This window comes from Elephantulus edwardii, unplaced genomic scaffold, assembly GCF_000299155.1.
Source record: "Elephantulus edwardii isolate Elephantulus edwardi_28Jun2011 unplaced genomic scaffold, EleEdw1.0 scaffold00067, whole genome shotgun sequence".
Lineage (NCBI taxonomy): Eukaryota > Metazoa > Chordata > Mammalia > Macroscelidea > Macroscelididae > Elephantulus > Elephantulus edwardii.
In genome coordinates this window covers 12,221,374-12,228,785 of record NW_006399817.1, presented here as the reverse complement: position 1 = coordinate 12,228,785, position 7,412 = coordinate 12,221,374, and positions in this window count along the sequence as shown.

The window sequence follows — 7,412 nt, the reverse complement described above, 5'->3', positions numbered from 1 at the left end:
AGAGAATAGTGCAACAATGAATGAATGGAAACCCAAAATCTCTGTAAATGTTTATGAAAATTAATAAAATATAATTATAGAAAAAAAAGCAAGGTTGTCATTAATTAAGTTGATTTATTGTACATGAGCTGCCCAGATAGTAAAAAAAAATCAAAATAAATAAAGATCCAGCTTTAAAGTTAAGTGAACATTAAACAAACAAAAAAAGTAAGATGCTCATAGAATGAATGAGTAAACAAATTGACTAGAAATAAGTTTAAAATGTGGGAAAATATATCTGAAGAAAAGAAAGAAAGAAAATATTTGGGAAATCATGACTGTCCTCTATGATATTTTCTCTTTTAAAATACTTAATTCAAATCTTCTTAATAACACTGTTAAGTGGTCATTGTTGAGGAAAAAATGTATTGAAAAGTCTGTTATATATTACCAAAGGTCATAAAAGTAGTTGGTGATGGTGGAAATCAAATAATCCAGGACTTTCACATATCCAGATTACTTTTAGCTCTCTACACTTTTCATTTTGGCACTTAACTGTTTTCACATTGAAAAATATGGTAAAGTTGGTTATTTGGCTAATTATAATTATGCAAGCATTTTAAATGAAAATGAATAGTGTCATATCAAGCCAGTCAAATAAATTTGATAATTATTTTGTTTTGATCTTGGTTCATTGGCTTAGTACCTAATTGGCTAGTAGTTGGAAATGATTGGCAGGTGCAATAAAATTCATTAAATCAGTTCTTGTTAGAAAGGAAATGATTGCTATCCAAATATGGTATTGACTTTAAGAATTCTCTTATGTGCTATGATTTCCTTAAATGTCAAGCTTGTAAACCAAGTTTACATATATAAACGGGTCCACTCAAAAAATATTGTTCATGTTCCATGCTGACGATTTTCAATCAAAGAACTCTGATACATTGTGCATGAGTTGGTTTCACTGACAGCTACTGTCCTGAAGTTTATATATGCTTTGTTTGTTTTTATAAATTTAGAGATTGAAGTTTATGCTTATAACAGGGTTACATGCTCACAGTTGCACAAGTAAATATTGACAGGAAATTCTTCAGAGGTGCCTTGTGTTTCTTCTATGCATTTTAGGAATAGAGATACTACAATTTGTTTGGAATATCCTTTTAAGTGTGATTACATGGTGAAGAGTCATGGAATACAGCAGTAGCTTCTAGCTCTGGAGAACAGGGCAGATTTGACTACATTCTTAGAAAATAGGATTAGTGTCTCCCTCTAGAGCAATTCCTTGGGCTTTATTTTTTGCCAATGCCTTCACCGTATGTTGAACGTCTTCCTTCATTATTGATTATATGCTACTTTGCAAAATATTTCAGTTTGGTTGGTTCTCTTTGGTACAGTGATTCTGTCTATCCCCTCCATCTTTGATGTTTCCTGAATCATTCAAGATTTTGCTCATGGCATTTCTAAATCTTGCAACTGGAGGCTTGAATTTGTTTTACAGTTCTTTCAATTTAAGAGCATTTAAAGAGTTATTCCCTTTTTATTCTCCAATTCTAGGTCTCTGCACACTCTGAAATTGTAATTTGATTTTTGTGACTTTTAAATTTGCAGCTGACTTTTTTCTTCATAATTTTTTTTATAAATTTTAATGAACATTTACAGAGACTTTGGATTTCCATTCACTCATTGTTGCACTTTTTTCCCTACCCACTCCTCCCCCCAGTTCGCTCTTCCCTTTGAAAGGTAAAAGAAAAATTCTTTCATTGTTATACAATCTCTCCTGCCAAGTCCACTCCACTATGCAGCTGACTTTTTAAATCTTCTGTTCATTTTCTTTAGTTTGGCAACTCTTCCCTTTGTTTTGGCTTCTCGATGTTCTAGTGCAATTTTCAGGGTTTCTTCTTACATCCATTTTGGTTTATTCTTTCTGCACTATCTGCATAGTGACCTTTTGCTCTCTTCATGGATGATATCCTTGATGTCACCTCACAACTCATGGTCATTGATCATTAGTGTTCAGTGCTTCAAAACTATTATTAAGAGGATTTTTACGTTCAGGTGAGGGAGACTCAAGATCTTGTTTTGGTGGTTGTGAATTTGTTTTCCTTTTCTTCAGCTTTAATTTGAATTGACAGAGTAATTGATGGTCTGATCCATAGGTAGCACCTGGCCTGATTCTGACTGCTGCTCTTGAGCTTCTCCAATGATTTCTTCCACAGATGTCATCAGTCTGATTCCCATATAGTCCGTCTTGTGAGGACTTTGGTTATACAGATGGAACGGCCTTGCTTACTGAAAGTGAAGAGGACTTACAGGGCTTGCTGTAGAAAGTTAAACGCTACAGCCTTCAATATGGATAGCATCTCAATGTCAAGAAAACAAAATTCCCGCCACGGACTGATAGACAATATAGTGATAGATAGATAGATAGATAGATAGATAGATAGATAGATAGATAGATAAAAAATAGAAACTGTCAATAACTTCATCTCACTGGGAGTATACTTGGTACTAGCACTCAGGAGAGCGAGAGATATATTTCACCAGGCAAGTCTCCTGTCAGAGACCTCTCCAAATTAATGAGTAAAAAATGATGTCAGTTTGAGGACTAAGGTGCACTTGATCCAAGTCATGCTCTTTTTTCGCACTTCTTATGCATCTGAGTGTCAAATAATAGAAAAGAATGATAGAAGAAAAATCGATGCCTTTGAATTGTGGTGTTTGAGAAGTCTGGATGTCCCATGGGGTGCCAAAAGAACAAGCAGATATGTGCAGTCAGTATGCTCCTTTGAGGCAAATATGATGACACTCTGTCTCTTGGACTTTGAGCATGTTGCTAGGCAAGGCTTTTCCTAGAGAGGGACATTGTGCTTGGAAAGCTGGAGTGACAGCAAAAGAGAGGAAGACCCTCAACCAAGTGGTTGATACAGTAACCATATCAGTGGGCTGGAGTGTGTCAGAGATTGTGAGGATAGCACAGGGTAGGACTGGGTTCAGATTTGTTGTTTATAGGGTGACTATTAGATGTACTCAACTCACAGGCAGCTAATAGCAACAATAACAAGAACAATGGGCAAGCATTTAATTTCAGTGTAAAACATTCACTTGCGAATACAGGTTTTAGCTCCCTCTTGTGTTACACATTGAAAATGAGAGCTCAGATAATCGGCACAAAACGATGACAACCTACCCATTGTTACCAGTCTAACAAATTCTATCTTGTCTCCAAACTAGGATTCTGTGCCTTTGCCAAGAAATATCCAGAAAAGTACAGTAGGTAAGCATGTTAACTTGCAATTTGGGTAAAGTCTCACGATTTTACAGTTCTTAATTGGTAACTTAAAATTTACTCTTCTAGAAAATAGTACTTACTTGAGATTGGAGAGATGATTGACTTTAAAATCTTTTTAGAGGATTGATTGAGTTTGTGTTTCATTAATATTGAACTTCTTATTGTTGCTGTTGTGTACCATAGAATCAGAACCAGCCTATAGCTGATCCTCTAGCAGGTTTTCAGGGACAGTTAATCACAAGGGAGGAGATTATCTATATTTCTCTGAGAAGCAACTGCTGGCCTCTGTGCTTTCAGGACTGCAGCACAGTATCTTGCCTCTAGGCTACCAGAGCTCCCTAATATCGGAATAATTATATAATTTCGTTATATATTGTCAAGCCTGCTGTTAGGGACCTCTCTAAAGTATTCAAGAGCAACAGTGTCTCTCTGGAGACTAAGGTGCGCCTGATACAGGCCATGGTCTTTGCAATCACTTGTTATGCATCAGAGAGTTGGACAATGACTAGGGAGGACAGAAGGAGGATTGATGCCTTTGAGCTGTGGTGCTGGAGAAGAGTACTGAATGTACCATGGACTGCCAAGCAAACAAACAGATTCAGCCTGGAGAGATTTAAACCAAACTGCTCCTTGGAGGCAAGGATTCTGGGGCTTCATCTGACATACTTTGGGCATGTTGCAAGGAGGGACAGATCCTTGGAGAGGGATATCTTGGGAGGGTGGAGGGTCGGCGCAAGAGGGGAAGACCCTCTTTGAGATGGATTCAGGGACTGGGGTAATCGGGATGGGTGTGTCAGAGGCAGTGAGATTGGCACAGGATAGAGCAGGTTTTAGGGCTGTTGTACATAGGGTTGCTATGAGTTGCAAATGACTCGACGGCACATAGCAACAACAACATATTGTCAAGTCAGTGCCAACATATAGCTCATTCTCAAGCAGGTTTTCAGAGGTTTTAATCACATAGAAGGAGAATTCCCATCTTAGTCCCGCAGAGCAACTGGTAGATTTGAACCACATGCCTTTGAGTTGACAGCGCAACTCCTTACCATTAAGCCTCCAGTGCTTGATCTTAAATTATATCTTATTATTGTTATTGTCTTTGAAATCTTCTGTTCAGCTCCTTCCTGATTTCTTCCCTTTGCTTTGACTTCTCTGCACTGTAGTGCAATATTCAGAGTCTCTTCTGACATCCATCTCAGTCTTTATTTTCTCCTCTGTCTTTGTCTATGATATTCTTGATATCGTCCTATAGCTCATCTGGTCTTCATTAGTGTTCAAGACCTCTAACCTGTTCCTGAGATGGTTTTGAAATTTAGGTGGATTGACTCAATGTCATATTTTGGTTTTTGTGGATTTGATTTAATTTTATCTAGCTTCAGTTTGAATTTGAATATGACTAGTTGGTCATTTCCACAGTCAGCACCTGGACTACTTTTTACAGCTGCTGTTGAGCTTCTCAGTCTTATTCCTGGGAGGCCATCAGGTCAAGTCCATGTGTATAGTTAATGTTTGTGTTTTTTATAAAAGGTATTTGCAATGAATGAATTACTGACTGTACAAAAGCCTATTCTCACAGGCTACTTTATGGCATATAACAACAATAACATTGCTACTGTAGTAAACCATCACATACTCAGTGATATAAAGAAACACCTTGTTTTCAAACTGTAAAATCCATAAACACTTAATCCATTTTACCAAATACATTTTGTTGTTGCTGTTATGTGCCATCAAGTCACTTGCGACTCATAGCGACCCTATGTACAACAGCCCTAAACCCTGCTCTGTCCTGTGGGAAACGCACTGCCTCTAACACACCTTTACCGATTACCACAGCCACTTAATCAATCCACCACATAGAGGATCTTTCCCTCCTGCACCGTCCCTCCACCCTTCCAAGCATGATGTCCCTTTCCAAGGACCTCTCCCTCTTTACAACATGTCCAAGGTATGTCAGACGAAGCCCCAGAATCCTTGCCTCCAAGGAGCAGCCAGGTTTAACCCTCTCCAGGATAAATCTATTTTCTTAGCAGTTCATGGTACATTCAATACTCTTCTCCAGCACCACTGCTCAAAGGCATCAATTCTCCTTCTATACTTTCTAGGCATTGTCCAACTCTCTGATGCATAACAAGTGATAACAATGACCATGGTCTGTATCAGACACACCTTAGTCTCCAGAGGGAAACCATTACTCTTCAGTACTTTGGAGAGGTCCCTACCAGCAGACTTTCCCATGGCAATACACCTTTTAGTTTCCTGGCTACTGGTGCCAAGAGTGTTGACTGTGGAGCCAAGCAAACTAAAGCTGTGAACAATCTCAGTCTCTTCACCATCCATCCTGATGCTGCCAATTGGTCCAGTGGTGATAATCTTTATCTTCTTGATATTGAGTGTCAATCCATTCTGAAGGCTGCAGTCTTTGACCCTCCTCAGCAAGTGCTTCAGGACCTCCTCAGTTTCAGCAAGCAGGGTTCTGTCATCTACATAACGCAGATTGTTCATAGATCTTCCACCAATCCTGAAGCCACACTTCTCATAGAACTCAGCCTCTCAGATAATCTGTTCTGCATACAGGTTGAAAAGATATGGAGATAGGGTCCATCCCTGGCATACGCCTTTCCCAATTTTGAACCATGCAGTGTTTGCTTGCTCTGTTCTGATGACAGCCTCTTGGTCCAAGTATAGGTTTCTTATTAGCACAATCAAGTGTTCTGAGATTCCCATTCTTCTCAGAGTCAGCCACAATTTGTTATGATCCCATAGTCATATGCCTTTGCTTAATCAATGAAACACAGATAGACCTTTTTCTGGTATTTCCTGCTTGTGTCTCTAGTTAGATTTATTTCTAAGTATGTAAATTTGCAATTGGCTATTATATACTGTATTGCTTTCTTAATTTCTTTATCTATGCTTCGTTTGTTATTGCAGAGGAACCCACTGATTTTAATATATTGATTTTGTATCCTGCCACTATATTTAATTGGTCTACTGGGGCTAACAATGTGTTTGTTGATTACTTGGGGCTTTCTGTGTACACTATCATTTTGTTTGCTTATAGTGACAGTTTTAGCACCTCTGCCAACTTAGATGCCTCTTATTTCCTTGTCTTGTCATATTGCAAACTGCCCTAACAAGTGCTTCAAATAGAATATTGAATGTTTTGTTTTTGTTGTTGTTTAATACCATAGAGTCAGAACCAAACCATAGCTGACCTGCCAGCAGGTGTTCAGAAGAAGTAGGCCATCCTTCTCCCATGCAGTAAGTGGTGGCCTAGAACCACCTGTCTTCAGAATTGCAGTATAGATTTTTGCTACAGGGCCACCAGAGGTCCCTATACTATTAAACAAGAGTGGTAAAAGTGGGCATCCTTGTCCCTATTTGCAAGGGGAATGCCTTTAGTGTTTCTCATGGAGTTGACTGTTCTTTGTGTATATTTTTAATTATGTTGGGGAAAATCTTTATTTCTATTTTCCATAGGTTTTGTGTTGGGTATTTTGTTTTGTTTTGTTTTTATTCATGAAGTATTGTTGGATTTTGCTAAGGTGTTTAATGTGTAATTTAACATGGTCAAGTGGGTTTTTCTTTATTAATGTGATGAATTACACTGACGGCTTTTCTTTTTTTTCCCCATTATGTTTTTTTAAATTAATTTAGTTTGTTTATTTGTCATTTCAATGTACATCTACAGAGATTTTGGAATTCCATTCATTCATTGTTGCACCCCCCCCCCCCCCCGTTTGCTCCTCTCCTTGAAAAGCAAAAGAAAAACTCCCTCATTGGTACACAATGATGGCTTTTCTTGTGTTGAACAATCCTTGAATTGTTGTTGTTGTTGCTGTTGTTATGTGCCAGTAGTTTGCGACTCATAGCGACCCTATGCACAACAGCCCTAAACCCTGCTCTATCCTGCACCAACTGCACTGCCTCTGACACACCCATCCCAATTAACCCAGTCACTGAATCAATCCATCTCATACAGGGTCTTCCACTCGTGCGCTGTTCCTCCACCCTCCCAAGCATGATGTCCCTCTCCAAGGACCTGTCCCTCCTGGCAACATGTCCAAAGTATGTCAGACAAAGCCCCAGAATCCTTGCCTCCAAAGAGTAGCTTGGTTTAATCCTCTCCAAGATGAATCTGTTT